Below are 16307 nucleotides of genomic sequence, written 5' to 3' on the forward strand. Positions count from 1 at the left end.
GTGTGTGTGTGTGTGTGTATGAGAACGTGTGTGTTCTATGAGAGAGGTGAAAACACACACGCTCCAATTAACATACTGTTGCGTTTATAGACAGTGAGAACATGAAAGAGGACATGGTTTGTTGGTTGGTGTGTAGCTGTAGAATATGTGTGTGGGTTGTACACATATGAAAGGGATTGAAGATTTCTTTCATCACTTAGTTGTATTGACGTGGGGGTAGAAAAATAAACACACCATTAACTGGATGTTGGGGCAAGGCGTAGGACACACACACATACACGCACGCACACACACGCACACACATACACACAGCTATGTCTTACTATACTTGTGAGGACTTTTTGGGGACTATTCAAAATTCTATTTTCCCCAACTCTAAACTTAACCCTAACCTTAACCCTTAACCATAAATCTAACCCTTAACCCTAAATCTAACCCTAATTCCTAAACCTAACCACTAACCCCTAAACCCTAACCCAAACCCCAATTCGAACCCTTAACTTACCCCTATGTCTAAAATAGCCTTTTTAAAAGTGAGGACTGGCAAAATGTCCTCACTTCTCTGAATTTTAGTTGGTTTACTATTGCTGAGGACTTCTGGTACTCACAAGTATAGTAAAACGTGTACACACACACACCGACTAATACTGGTGTGAGTAATACTATAATAAATCTACTAATACAGTATGAGAGGCTATGGTTGCAACTATCCCATAACTTCTAATGATGTCTAATATGGAAACAGAAGGCTGGATCAATATATTCGTACATATTTTAATGATTAAACACCATTTAAAGAGAACACCGTCCAGTCCAGACGCAATTATATAATGGGGGGGAATTGGCTGGTAAAGTGTGTTGATTATTTTTGAGGTAAGCATTGGCCATTTGTCATATATATGAGGACTAATTAAATCCCCTCTAAGGAGCTAGGAACAAAATGACTTGATTAAGAAACAAATAACATCCTCAAATCCAAAGACACACGCGCATGCACACACACCCATCGGGCATCCACAGTGACTATTTGAGTCGATGCACATCAAGCCACAAAGGTCAGGGGGTAAAGGTCATAGGTCCAACTGATAATGATGAAGGGGGTAATTTCCTTGGTATTTTCCTCCTCTGTAGGGTGTGCACCATGTATTGTACTGTAAGGAGTCGTAGCCTGATCCCAGATCTGTTTGTGCTGTCTTGCTTGACAATGACTTCCAATAAGTTGGCAAGACAGCACAAACAGATCTGGGTTCATGCTAATGTCCGTAAGTCTGCCAGTGGGGTTGGTTGAATTCTTAATTGTGATGCAACAATTTAGAATAAAGTTCTCCTTATTCTAAAAATGTCAGAGCAGATGGCATATAGCCTCTGGCAGAGCTTTAGTGTTGGAGAAGAAGGGAAGGAAAGAGACGGGGATGGAGAGCGGGGAGGAAAGCACAAAGAGAGCGGGGGCAGAGAAAGAGGAGAGAAAAAAATAACGAGAGGGAGAGGGAGAGGGAGAGAGAGGGTAGAGAGGGGGAGAGAGAGACAGGGAGAGACAGAGAGAGAGGTAAACGTGATATCTCCCCGCCGCCACGAAGGTGCTGTAAAAGACTGTAATCAGATTCCACTCCAGTCTCCTCTAACTGTAGTGGTTTTAAAAGATCCTGCTCCTCGAACCTCTCCTCTACTGCCAGCCAGAAGGAGGAGGAAACTGTATGCACGGAATACATCTTTTTCACGACACTATACGCTTCCATGTTACAAACAGCGCCCCATAGGTAACAGAGACCCTCCATCTGAGGAGAGATTCATTAATCCTCCAGATCCCCTAGGGGAGGGTTGCTCTGCACCACACAGACACACACACCGCTCTGCACTGAGACGGGTCAGTAGGGAGGCAATCTATTACTGACCCCTGCCAGCCAGTCATGGCCCCAAGGGGAAAGACCTTGACACCGTTACTTTCACACTGTTATTTTCTCAGTATTTTTAATCAGTATTTTGTACTGTACAGAACAGTTTTTATCTGTGTTTTCACCTTAAAGTTATCTACTCTGAGGATTTATTTAGTGTTGAAGAACCTAAAAAAAATTGAAGTTGTGTCCTGCTGCTTCTGGTAAGGATTTATTTGAATAAAAAAAAGTATTTTGAAACATCCTGCTGGATTATATTCTGCGGTGAAAGATGATATTGTTTGGACAACAGTCGTTTAGTTGTCTATTGTGACACCTGTGTATACACCTGTGGATATCTAATGGGGCTTCCCACATAATGGCTCCCGATACTGGACACCGTAAAGCTTACCGTAGGCTTCCCAGTCGAACAAGTTTGCGCTTATATTACGTTGACATTTTGTGACATTTTTGTCTTCAGCTGTTTTGTTCTCCGGCTGTTCGTGCGCACACATTTTTTTATTGAGGCAAGTCAAAGGCAAGTCAAAGTTCGGTAGCCAAAGTCATTGCCCCTCCATCAGTGGTTGTTCAACAGTACTACTTCTAGCAGGAGTGGGAACATTAAGTGTTTGTTGTCGTTCAACGAGAGACGACACGTTTTCATGCAACTTTTGTCACTTGAGAATTACGTCACAGAACATCTTAGTTCGATGTAAAATTGAGTGACTAAGACATCCTTTGCAAAAACATCAACATTGATGACAGATTTCTTGATTTATCTTAGATTAATTCAGACTATTTTGGGGGAAGTGTTGCTGGCTATGTCGTTGTGATGGTGGCTCAAGAGGCACAACAGTAATGTTGCTGTTATTTTCTCGTTTTTCAAGCAAAGGTCTTTAGGGAGTATGAGAGCACAGATGGTCGTTTTGCTATGCCGAGTTCTGCTAGGAGCAAACCAAATTGATATATGCTGACGCCTTAACTAGACAGGCAATCCAGTGTGTTCTTATAGGGTGGTGTGAACCTAGATGGCCTATTGCTGCTGGTGTTGTTTAGTTACATCAGTGGTTCTCAAACCTCTCCTTGGGGAACCCAAGCACAGATTATCCATTATATTGGCCAGATACTCTAGTGGCCGCTCTAAAAATGAAAAGAAATGTCTTCAAAAATGAAAAGTAGTCGGGAGAAGGCAAGATCGGGAGGGACCATTCTAGCCAATGAGAGGGCAGAACAACAGGTGGGTTTGAACAACAGACACTACGTTTTCCACTAGTTACCCCAGCCACAAAGTTCAAATTGGCTATATCGTAAAAATGCATGCACATTTATTTATTATATTTATGGTCGTAATTTGAGGTTAGGGTTAGGAATAATGTTAGCAGTGTGGTTAAGGTAAGTGTTCACATGTTAAGAAGATAAATTGTCGAAATAGGTGGGGTTTATAATGTTGTGGCTGCGGTAACTAGTGACAACCAGGCACAACAACAATATCAGTCGTTTTTTTCTCAAAGTTGCCAGGATGTCACGTGTCCTACTTATATCAGTACACTCGTAACAGCCAAATCCTTACAAAACGTATATTCGATCAAATAAGCCACACGTAGCAAATAAGCCATTCAACTATTTGTTAACCAAATTCAACACTCTCTCATTGACCTCCATACAAAAAGTCCTCGGTTGGTGAGCGAAAAACCCCCCCCCCAAAAAACACCACCTGCTGAAGAAGACAGATGTTGGGCCCTGTTATCCCTCTCACTTCACCTCTTCCTCTCTGCCCCCAGCCATTCCATGTATTTGATCTATTCCAGAGATAGCACACCTGATTCAACTTGCCAACTAATCATCAAGCCCTTGACTACTCGGATCAGGTGAGCTAGTTCAGGGAGGAGAGGTTTGAGAACCACGGCGTTGCATCATTGTGAGCAGGGCTAAGATATGGCATTGGTGTGGCAGCGCCAGAAGATGTCTTCCTTTGATGTTCTTACCATGTGGAGAAAGGGTTTGTGTTCCCTTCCTCCGAGGGGGTAGTCTTTCCTTAGGTTCATGGGAACCACAGCGGTGGAGCCGGAGGGCAACTCCAACGGTCACGCCCACTCTTCCAGCCAAACCTGGGATGTAGTGTGAAGTTGCCCCTAGATGCTGATCTTGGGTCAGTTTAGCATTTTCCCAACTAATGGTTAAGGTTAGGATTGGGGCAGAAGAAACTGATCCTAGATCTGTACCCAGGGGAAACGTTCACACCTGTGGTGGTCCAAAAAGCCACTTTCTGAGCACATCTACAATGTATGGAATGTTTCGTTCAAGTCAAAAGGGGTGCTGTCAAAAAGTGATTGAATTGAAATGGATTTACCCTGAAACTAAACGTTGAATAAGAATTGTCAGTTTTAAAACATTTTCCTTTATTCTTGTCTGACGAACACGACCTTGCTTACAAGTTCCAACATTTTGGGAACATGACGATGGATCGGATTCTATTTGGCCTGAAAATCGAGTTCATTTAGCAACAGCTGCTCAAAAGAAGGACAAGGGATTGAGGGCAAATAATCTCAATTCCACACCTGCAATACAAGGCCAACCGCACCCATCCTGCTATTCCACCCACGCTCCTTGTGTGTATGTGTGTATTGTTTGTGTGTGTGTGTGTGTGTGTGTGTGTGTGTGTGTGTGTGTGTGTGTGTGTGTGTGTGTGTGTGTGTGTGTGTGTGTGTGTGTGCGTGCAGTAATCCCCAACGGTCAATTCCCGACTGTCAATTTAATCCAGGTCCCCATGGATGGGGATGTTGTACATCTACAAGGAGATGAGAATAATGTTTTGCCACACCAAGAACAGCCCGGCCCCACTGGACACACGTCCAACCCCTGGCTCTGCAAACCCTGCCCATCTGTTTTTATATCTGCTTTGCCACTGGCAAAGGGCACTGGCAAAGGGCAGACTATAGAGAACGCTTGCATTGCCTAGTTGGCCAGGAATTTTTCCTGGTCAGGGTAAGTTGGTCAGGGAAACCTCCAGGACCGTAATTGTAGTACTACCTCTCCATTACCTCATCGTTTTCACCTCTCTCATATACACACACCCCTCTGCGGATTTAATCATAACTACAACACACACACAACTACACGACACACAATTATAGAGAAGGGCCTGCCCTGAGCCCAGCCACCACACACCACACAAATACACACCACACAAATACACAACACACCACTACACAACACACAACTACAGAAAGAGATGGGGTAGTTGTATGAGGGCTAGCCTGAGCCCACCACCCAACTACACAGAGATGAGGTAGTGGCATGAGGGTCAGGACCCTAACGTTATGCAGGACCAGGATTGAAGTCCGCAGCTTGCGTATCCTTGTACCAGACCTGTATGTTCTTTAGCCCAGGGGTTTTCAAACCTCTCTTCTGGAACCCATGTATTTTAAAGGTCCAACGCAGCATTTTTTTATTTTTTCAATATCAAATCATTTCTGGGTAACAATTAAGTACCTTACTGTAATTGTTTTCAATTAAAATTGTCAAAAATACACCAAAATAGCTACTTAGCAAAGGGACATTTCTCAAGCAAGAATTTAGCTAGGACTGTCTGGGAGGTATGAGTGGGGAGGGGAAAACTTTAAATGTTCTGCTATTGACAGAGAGGTTTGGAACTCTCTTTCTTAATGGTCTATTAACAAATTTACCACATGGTGAAGTCACCATGGAAGGCTTAAACTCCATCCCACCAAAACAGGCTGAAATTTCGGGCGATCTTTTCAAACAGGGCATTATCATCATTTTCACAGTATTATTCATATATATATATATATATATATATATATATATATATATATATAAAACACAGGATAATTATGTTTTGGACTGCACTGGGCTTTAACTATTCCACACACCTGATTCAAGTTGGCAATTAATCATCAAACCTTTGAATAGGTGAATCAGGTGAGCTAGTTCAAGGCTACAACAGAGTTGTGAAACGTCTGGGGGTCCCCGAGGAGAGGTTTGAAAACCACTGCTTTAACCTACTGCTCTATCATTGCCATGCCTCTGTAACCGATGTGAAATGGCTAGTTAGTTAGCGGTGGTGCGCGCTAATAACATTTCAATCGGTGACGTCACTCGCTCTGAGACTTGAAGTAGGGTTCCCCCTTGCGATGCAAGGGCCGTGGCTTTTGTGGCGCGATGGGTAACGATGCTTCGTGAGGTGTCAGTTGTTGATGTGTGCAAGGGTCCTTGGTTCGAGCCCGACACTGTTAGACCTCCATGTTTGTTTGGTATGTATGCAGGCACGTGCACAGATAGGGCTCTACCTGTGTAGGTGGTGGTATAATTTCCCCTAAAAAAAAAAAAATGTTTTGTAGGCTATACATTTTCTGTCATTGTTGTTTGGAACCCACTGCCCGCAAGTCATTGTCAAGTTCGCCCCCCTCCACCCCCCCACCCTATCCGTTGGTTGCGCCTGTTGATCTGGGTCCGGTTTCCAAAAAGCATCTTAAGGCTAAGTTCATTGTTAGAACCTTTTAGGAGCATTATTACATCTCTAAGCTGCTTCCCGAAACAATAGCAATAGCTCTAACACTCGTTAGCATTGGCTCGTATTACTAATGTTTTGTACACTCAAGTGTATTTTATGATGTGTAGCCTAACATGTGAGCAATGATATGCCAAATCTGTGATTCAGTGCATTTTTATTGGGTAAGCAAGCATTCAAGTAAGCCGATTGAATATTTGCAGCTGTAGGTGGTAATATCTCTCTAGGTACTGATCCGTCGTCAGTATTGCGAAATAATTATAATGTTAAGGTAAGATCATCGCACATAGCGAACGCTCTCTCTGCATGGTGTTTTGGGAAACGCATGTTACATATTTGGCCGTTGTAGGAAAGATGAATATTAAAACACTTGTAAGCCTGACGCCCCATTCACATTAATCATAAGCACAATTTTTACAAACTCTACGTATTCTTCAGTCCGGCCAGAGTCCGTCGAAGACTAGGAAGTTACCAAACCATTGAAGAAGATGAAAATATGTGTTTGGGTTTATGGGATAGCTAGCAACTTGTAAACAATTACTCATTCCTATAAGTGAGTACTATTTTAATAGTATGTTAAAAATAATACACATTGGATTTTAAAACAATTATACTTTAGGACTGTTGCCTCCCGTTTTAGTTTATTGTGATGGTAATGACGTTTGTTTTTTATGATAATTATTAGGGGAAGGTCGCAAGCTACAGTATAGACTAGCTTTTAGCTAGCTAGCTGCTCTATATGCTAGCTTAACTTGCTAGAAAGTTATATAAAAAAGTTGAGGAAAAAGTAACTAAACAAAACATATTTTATTATCAACTGAAACAATATGTTTCTCCTGTCTTGAATGAAAGGTCATATTTTACGATCTCCCCCAAAAATGTAATCCCTGACAAGAGACTAGGTTGTCCTTCATCTTTTCTTGCATTGTGACACTCCCCCTATGCTCTCCGTCCAGTAACGGAACGAGATTGCATAAAGATGACGTATGGCGCAATAAAATACGTTTGTCACGATGTAAACGGGGCATGAGTTCCATCGCTATTGGGAAACCGCTCACGCACCCGATTGTGCCTTTTTCACAGTCTGCCAGGCATGGAGATAGCGCACGCCCGGGGGAGGAGAGAGAAAGAGAGAGATGTGTGTGTGTGTGTGTGTGTGTGTGTGTGTGTGTGTGTGTGTGTGTGTGTGTGGAGGATGCTATCACTGTCATTCATAAGCCTGCATTGTCACTTCAAGAGCATGCGTTCATTATTCTGTATTGTGTTCCCACAGGTCCAGGCAGGAAGACAAAGGCAAACACACCGTATCCCCTCAGCCCTCAAATGAAGTGAGATGAGGGGATAGGAATGGACCACCCTGGCCCGTAAATTCATCACTCGTTCATCCAGTGATTGTGTTTTCAGTCACCGGCACTTGTGGGTGCTTTATATGCGCTACAGTCAATTATGATTGCATGCCTACTTACATAAAATAAATAATTATTACGCCTACTGTATACTGTATAATAGCTAGCAAATTAATTAGCTAAATAACGTTTCGCCTGCCTAGCTGGAAACATTTTTACATTTTAGTCATTTAGCAGACGCTCTTATCCAGAGCAACTTACAGTAGTGAATGCATACATTTCATGTATTTTTTGTTGTTGTACTGGCCACCCGTGGGAATCGAACCCACAACCCTGGCGTTGCAAACACCATGCTCTACCAACTGAGCCACAGGGATGACCATTTTTATATTTACAATTTCCAAAAGCTAACCAAACAAAAACATAATTACTTTTACGAGACGTGTTTGTGCCGTCATGTGCATTAGTAGCACAATTTCTAACTTATTTACGTTAGTTTTTACTTAAACTTGTATGTTGACTTCATATATTGACGTTTAGGTTTTAATTTTTGGCTGACTTTTCTTAGCGGATGTGCAATCGTCACAAATTGAATTATGGGGAGTTTCAGGCTCCGAAGTGAACATAATTGTACACTCGCAAACTCGACTAAAAATGAGGGCTGAGGGGCTTATATTGCAAATTTCCCTTGCTTGGCTAACCATTTGGACCGCCCTCAAAGAGAACACACTGCTATACCATTAGAGTGGTATGAATGGGTTTATCTGAATTTTCCCTACATTTTCCCCCACCTTGGCCAGCCCCCTAACAATTTGAGTTCAACCAATGAGCTTCAGCCCCTCACCATTTGACTAAAATCTAGCAAGAGGCACATCATGCACACACAGCGAGAGAGTGCAATGCAATTTTTGGGGACCACTTTTGGCTCGTTAACACTACTTTCAGAACTACTGGATAAAAAGTATGCACAAGTACCAGAGAATCTCTTTAATTCTATACTGTGGTGCCACATTCTCAATATACTTGATTTGTCCTCAGTTTGTACTCTTTTGTGACACACACACAAACACTAACCTCAATTTTGTTCAATTTAAATAATTTGATTGCCAAGAAATAGTTGTATTGTCAATATAGGCTAATAATGAAACAAGTGACGATTAATTAAAAATAAATCCAATCAATAGAAGTAAACCTACCTGGACCACACAAAAATAGGAACGTTCAAACTTCTACAGTAGTGAACGAAATGCACTGTAGCCTGCTAGACTAATTACATAGCATATCCCTCACTCACGCCAAACTACACTGAGTGTATAGAACATTAGGAACAATATTGAGTTGCATTGGCTTAATATTGAGTTGCATTGCATTGCTAATATTGAGTTGCACCTGCTTTTGCCCTCAGAACAGCCTCAATTTGTCAGGGCATGGACTCTACAAGGTGTCAAAAGCTTTCTACAGGGATGCTGGCCCATGTTGACTCCAATGCTTCTCACAGTTGTGTCAAGTTGGCTGGATGTCCTTCGGGTGGTGGACCATTCGTGATACACATGGGAAACTGTTGAATGTGAAAACCCCAGCAGCGTGACACACTTAAACCGGTGCGCCTGGCACCTACTACCATACCCGTTCAAAGGCACTTAAATCTTTTGTCTTGCCCATTCACCCTCTGAATGGCACACATACACAATCCATGTCTCAATTGTCTTAAGGCTTAGAAATCCTTCTTTAACCTGCCTCCTCCCCTTCATCTACCCTGAGTGAAGTGGATTTAACAAGTTACATCAATAAGGGATCATACAGTGCCTTCAGAATGTATTCACACCCCTTTTCCCACATTTTGTTGTGTTACAGCCTGAATTTTAAATTGATTTAATTGAGATTTTGTGTCACTGGCCTACACACAATACCCCATAATGTCAAAGTGGAATTATGTTTTTAGAAAGTTTTACAAATTAATAAAAATGAAAAGGTGAAATGTCTTTAGTCAATAAGTATTCAACCCCGTTGTTATGGCAAGCCTAAATAAGTTCTGGAGTCAAAATTTGCTTAACAAGCCACATAATGTGTTGCATGGAATCATTCTGTGTGCAATAATAGTGTTTTAACATAATTATTATTATTTATGATTTTTTTTACTTAAACAGTTACAGAGTTTAATGGCTCTGATAGGATAAACTGAGGCTGGATCAACAACATTGCAGTTACATTGTCACGTCCTGACCATAGAAGCTTTTATTTTCTATGGTAGAGTAGGTCAGGGCGTGACGGGGTTGTGTCTAGTTTAGATTTTCTATGTTGTCATGTTCTTGTTTCTGTATTTCTATGTTGTTTTTTGGGATCTCCAATTACAGGCAGCTGGTCATCGTTGTCTCTAATTGGAGATCATACTTAAGTAGTTGTTTTTCCCACCTGGGTATGTGGGAGATTGTATTTTGAGTAAGTGTATGTTGCACCGCTTCGTCACGGTTTGTTTTGTTCATTAGTTTATTTGTATGTCTTGCATAGTTTCACAGTTATAATAAAATGTGGAACGATACACACGCTGCGCTTTGGTCCCATTCTTCAGAAAGACGTGACATACATCCTGCACATGCAAGGCACTAAAGTAATACTGCAGAAAATGTGGCAAAGCAATTCACTTTTTGTCCTGAATACAAAGTGTTATGTTTAGGGCAAATCCTATACAACACATTACTGAGCACCACATTCCATATTTTCAAGCATAGTGGTGGCTACATCATGTTATGGGAACGCTTGTAATCGTTAAGGACTGAAAAAAAAGGAATGGAGCTAAGCACAGGCAAAATCCTATCTGAAAACCTGCTTCAGTCTGCTTTCCAACAGACACTGGGAGATGAATTCACCTTTCAGCAGGACAATAACCTTAAAACACAAGAACAAATCTACACTGGTATTGCTTACCAAGAAGACTGAATGTTCCTGAGTGACCAAGTTAGTTTTGACTTAAATCTGCTTGAAAATCTATGACATGACCTGAAAATGGATGTCTAGCAATGATCAACAACCAATTCGACAAAGCTTGAAGAATAAAAAATAAATAAAAAACATAAAATGTTGTACAATCCAGGTGTGGAAAGCTCTTAGAGACTTACCCAGAAAGACTCATAGCTGTAATAGCTGCCAAAGGTGCTTCTACATTGTATTGACTCAGGGGTGTGAACCTATGTAAATTGAGATATTTCTGTATTTCATTTTTCAATAAATTAGCTAAAAATTCGAAACATGTTTTCACTTCGTCATGATGGGGGTATTGTGTGTAGATGGGTGAGGAAAAAAATGATTTAGTTATTTTCTATTTAATCCATTTTGAATTCAGGCTGTAACACAACAAATTGTGGAGTAAGTCAAGGGGTATGAATACTTTCTGAAGGCACTGTAGCTTTCACCTGGATTCACCTGGTAATTCTATTTTATGAAATGTTTTGTACACTCGGTATATCTAATCTGACAGCACTTTCAGCTCAATCACACTAATATTAACCTTATAGATGATAGGGTGAGAACAAGATGCACTGTGGTAGAATGACTGAACAGATAGATATCATGTTTCATTCTAATTAACCCATAGCAAACTAATTCAAATAGGTTGGTAAAAAGGAAATTAGGCTGAAACAAAATAGCAAATACTATTATATTGCGAAAACATTGCATTTATTCATAGGCCTAAATGCATCTTAAATATGTTTTCTATTTCCTGTTGTATCATCTCTCTCCGTCTCATGTTCTGAAATGATAACCTCTTTTCAATGAAAAATAATTAGGCCTTCATTAAGCGGGGAGAGTGTTAAACCAATTTAATCTAATATAATGGATAGGCTAGAATAATCAATCATATGGCTTTCAGGTCCTTCTGGAAGATAGTGCCTTCAAAAAGTATCCATACCCCTTGACTTATTAAACATTTTGTTGTGTTACAGCCTGAATTCAAAATGGATTAAATTGTTGTTTTTTATCTCCCCCATCTACACACAATACCCAATAACGACAAAGTGAAAACATGTTTTTAGAAATGTTTGCAAATGAAATACAGAAATATACAGAAATACAGAAATATCTCATTTACATAAGTATTCACACCCCTGAGACAATACTTAGTAGAAGCACCTTTCTGTATCAGCTTTGCACATCTGGATTTGGGGATTTTTCTCCATTCTTCCCTGCAGATTTTCTCAGGCTCCGTTAAATTAGTTGGGGAGCGGCAGTGAACAGCAATCTTCAAGTTTTTCCACAGATTTTTAATGGGATTCAGGTCTGGGCTTTGGCTGGGCCACACAAAGACTGTCACATGTGCTGAAGCCATTCCAGCGTCGCTTTGGCTGCATGCTTGGGGTCAATGCCCTGTTTGAATATAAATCTTCGCTCCAGTCGAAGGTCATTTGCACTCTGAAGCAGGTTCTAATCAGGGATTTGCCTGTATTTGGTTCCATTCATTGTTCCCTCTATCCTTACCAATCTCTCAGTCCCTGCCGCTGAAAACCATCCCCATAGCATGATGCTGCCACCACCATGCTTCACGGGAGGGTTGGTGTTTAAGAGGTGATGATCTGTGCCTGGTTTTATCCAGACATAGCACTTTGCATTCATGCCAAATAGTTACATTTTTGTCTCATCAGACTACAGAATCTTTTTCCTTATGATCTCAGAGTTTTTCACGTGCCTTTTTGCAAACTCCAGATGTGCTGTCTTGTGCCTTTTTCTCAGGAGTGGCTTCCTTTTGGCCACTCTCCTATAAAGCCCAGATTGGTGAAGTGTTGCAGAGACTGTTGTCCTTCTGGCAGGTACTCCCATCTCAGCCAAGAAACTCTATAGTTCTGTCAGATTGGTCATTGGGTTCTTGGTCACCTCCCTGACCAAGGTCCTTCTTGCCCAGTTGCTCAGTTTGGTCAGACGGCCAGCTCTAGGCAAAGTCTAGGTAGTTCTAGGTAGTTTCCCAATGATGGAGACCACTGTGCTCTTGTAAACTTTCAACACTCTAGAAATTGTTTTATACCCTTCCAAAAAAAGATTTGCCTCGATGGAGATCTACGAAAGTTCCTTTGACTTCATGGTATAGTTTTTGCTCTGAAATGCACTGTCAACTGTGGGACCTTATATAGAAAAGTGTGTTTCTTTCTAAATCATGTCCAAACAATTGCATTGACAACAGGTGGACTCCAATCGAGTTGTTGTAGTGACATCTAAAGGATCATCAAAGGAATTTGGATGCAACTGAGCTAAATTTGGAATGTCATAGCAAAGGGGTGTGAATAGGTATGTAAATTAGATATTTTTTGAGTTTCAATAAATAGTTTTTGTTTGATTTTCAATAAATACGCAAACAATTCTAAAAACATGTTTTATTTCGTCATTATAGTTTTTTTTTAGATCCATTTTGAATTCAGGCTTTAACACAACAAAATGTGGAATAAGTCAAGGTGTATGAATACTTTCTGAAAGCACTGAAGATTATCACAATCTATTGAGTTCCTAAAGTAGCCTACCGTCCTCCGTATAATAACAGGACAGGACGAGACCGGGAGAATATGAGCACGGCACCCAGATCCAAACCCACATGTCAATATTTTGGGATAATTCATTCATACAAAAATAAACTCCGAAGGGGATAATAATAATGATGAAATGCGAACCGGCGAACGAATAACTGACTGACGGGCTGAAATGACAAACGCACTTGTCACAACAGCCTATGCCCGAGACCGTCGTCGCTTGATCATCGGTCAGTGACTGACACAACACCGCAGCGGCAGGCGTTGTAAAGAATTAAGACCCGGGGCAGTGGGGTGCTGGGTGCACCAGCCCGGTGACGTTGGAAAAGCAATGAAATAATATATTCTATTGTAGACTACTGGGAGCAATGCCAACAGAAATTCCCAGATAAATATCCTGTCATAAAAATTGGGGAAATAGCGATTAACGGGTATTGGAATAAAAAGGGTGCTGTTACAGATAAACACAAAACATTATGATGATATTCTATTCTATATCACCCACCTTTGTCATCTCACGACAAACAGACGCGACAGATGATGGTGCGGCTATTCTCGTTTGACGTTTTTGACTAATAGGTCACCGGTACCCAGTTATGAGAGAAGCGAATCTCCTCCAATCTTCCTTTTCCTTCTTACTCTTCTTCGTCATCGATTCATTCGTGATAGAAACATCAAAAGGAATGTATAGGAGGCTAGTGCTATGGAAACGCTGCAGGATGGAATCGTTCGTTTTACATTTGATTGCCCCTCTGTCCGGCGGATGCTGCTCTCCCGCTGTATGTCATCAATGCTTTGAGACCCCTCGTGCGCACAAACGAGACGGTCATGCCTTTCTTCTATACCCGTACCGAATGCGCGCCCCCTGCCCCCCCCCCCACCCCAGTAGTGGAATGAAGGAGCAGCACACACACAAGCGCACACACATGCTGATGACGCGGAATGACTCAATTATATATTATAAGAGAAGACGTTCTTTATTATTATGATTTGATGAAGTGTTGTTTGGGTGTGGATGGCCCATGGCGCCATATTGCAGTGTCCATATGGTCGGGGTAGACTGGATAGACCATTGCTTGGACAATAGAGGGAGACAATGCCTCGTTAAACGATACTGTCTTGTCTCCTTATTGAAGAATTTGTTGATCCATGAAGTTCATTATGTTCCTCTGCTTGTTATGAACACAACCCACTGTCTTCATAATGTCTGTTTATGTCCCAAATAGCCCCCTATTCCCTATGAAGTGCACTACTAAGACATTGGGTTGTGTTCATAAGAAGCAGAGGAACATAATGAACTTCATGGATCAACAAGTTCTTCAATAAGGAGACAAGACAGTGTCGTTTAACGAGGCATTGTTCCCTAAATGCTACTTGGTCAGCAATGTTAGACATTTCTGACTGTAGGCCTACATTTTCTGATATATATTTTTTTGTTTCATAGAATGTATTGGTTTATTTGATTGTGACAATTGTGCTTTTTTTAAAATCATTTGTGATTCAGGATTATTGCTAGGCCACATAGGCCGTCACTTGATTCAATGTTGTCATGATTTTAGTTGATCAAAGTTATGGAATTCACACTGGGATATCTATATGTCTGTTTATCACACTCACCATACATTAAAGATCTTACTTTCCACAATAGCTGTAGCAACTGAATGAAGATCATTTATCTGACGAGTTTGTTATGAGAAGATTGTCCTCCTATAAGAAAATACAAGCAAGGCAAATGGCTTCACTTGGAATAAAAATATATCTCTTTTCAGACAACAATGTAAGTAAGTAGCCTTGGTATGCAATATAGATGCATTTTATCCAGAGACAAACAATGGTTTGTACAGAAGCTCATGTAAACCTGGTTCATGATAATCATGCGTGACCCCAAGTGTATAACTGGCCTAGCTACTTATATAATTGCTTCAGCATTTCACCTTCATTGTCCATGTACTTTACGGAATATGACAAACAACATATGAACCAAATGCAAACATGTTCTATATGTTTACCTTGTGAAGTGTGAAGAAATGACAGCGTGTGGCCCTGTCCTGTGACATTGTTGCGACCTCCAAGGGGACCCTCTGTCACTGAAAGCCCTCTTATCTTCCTATGGAAGAGTTAAATAATTCACCTTACGCACGCACGCACGCACGCACACACAAGCACGAACACACACACACACACACTCGCCACACACACACACATGCACGAACACACACACATGCACACACACACATGCACGAACACACACACACACACACACACACACACACACACACACACACACACACACACACACACACACACACACACACACTCGCCATACACACACACACCCACACACACCCACACACACACACACACACACACACACACACACACACACACACACACACACACACACACACACACACACACACACACACACACACACACACACACACACACACCATCTAGGATAGATAAGCCCCCTGCTGCTCCCTCCTTCCCTCCTACAAGGCTTGTCATCACCATCGATCACCACAATGCCTTCCTTGGCCCCCCCACCACCCCCCTCCTCCACTCCTCCCTCATCCCCTGCTCCGCTGCTCCCTTGTTACGGCCGGGGCTAGTGTAGTGCTGCTTGGATTTCAACTCCAGAGAGAGAGAGAGTGTGTGTTTGTCTCTGTTAGCTTGACTCTCGGAGGGAGGAGAAACCCCACTTCTCCAGGATCAGGTATCCCGTACAGCCAGGCCTCTCTCTCTCGCTCTCTCCCTCTCTCCCCATCTCTCTCTCTGCTTAGCTCAGTCCTGGGCGGATTAATGGGTGCTCTGTGTGTGTGTGTGTGTGTGTGTGTGTGTGTGTGTGTTTGTGTGTGCATACGTGCATGCACTTGCGCTGTGTGTGTGTGTGTGGGGGGGGGGCTTAATCTTCTGTGATGATTTAATTTGCATGTTATGGCCTTTTGCACTCCCTGCATATTTTCTATGGTAAAGCTGCTCCTTCATCATTTCCCTCTCTCTGATTACACTACAGAGGGAGCTCAACTCTCCGTCCTCTCATCAACTG

General features: G+C 41.7%; 1 protein-coding gene across 1 annotated transcript in view; it reads right to left on the reverse strand.

The window, feature by feature from the left end:
• gal3st3 (galactose-3-O-sulfotransferase 3) overlaps positions 1-14091 on the reverse strand; it is a 38411-nt gene extending 24320 nt beyond the window's left edge. Inside the window, exon 1 of the mRNA XM_014207087.2 lies at positions 13764-14091. The gene's annotated coding sequence lies outside the window, so the exon portion shown is untranslated. The remainder of the gene's footprint in view (positions 1-13763) is intronic.
• Positions 14092-16307: the final 2216 nt, after the last annotated feature.

Source organism: Salmo salar, chromosome ssa07 (genome assembly GCF_905237065.1).
Source record: "Salmo salar chromosome ssa07, Ssal_v3.1, whole genome shotgun sequence".
Classification (NCBI taxonomy): domain Eukaryota; kingdom Metazoa; phylum Chordata; class Actinopteri; order Salmoniformes; family Salmonidae; genus Salmo; species Salmo salar.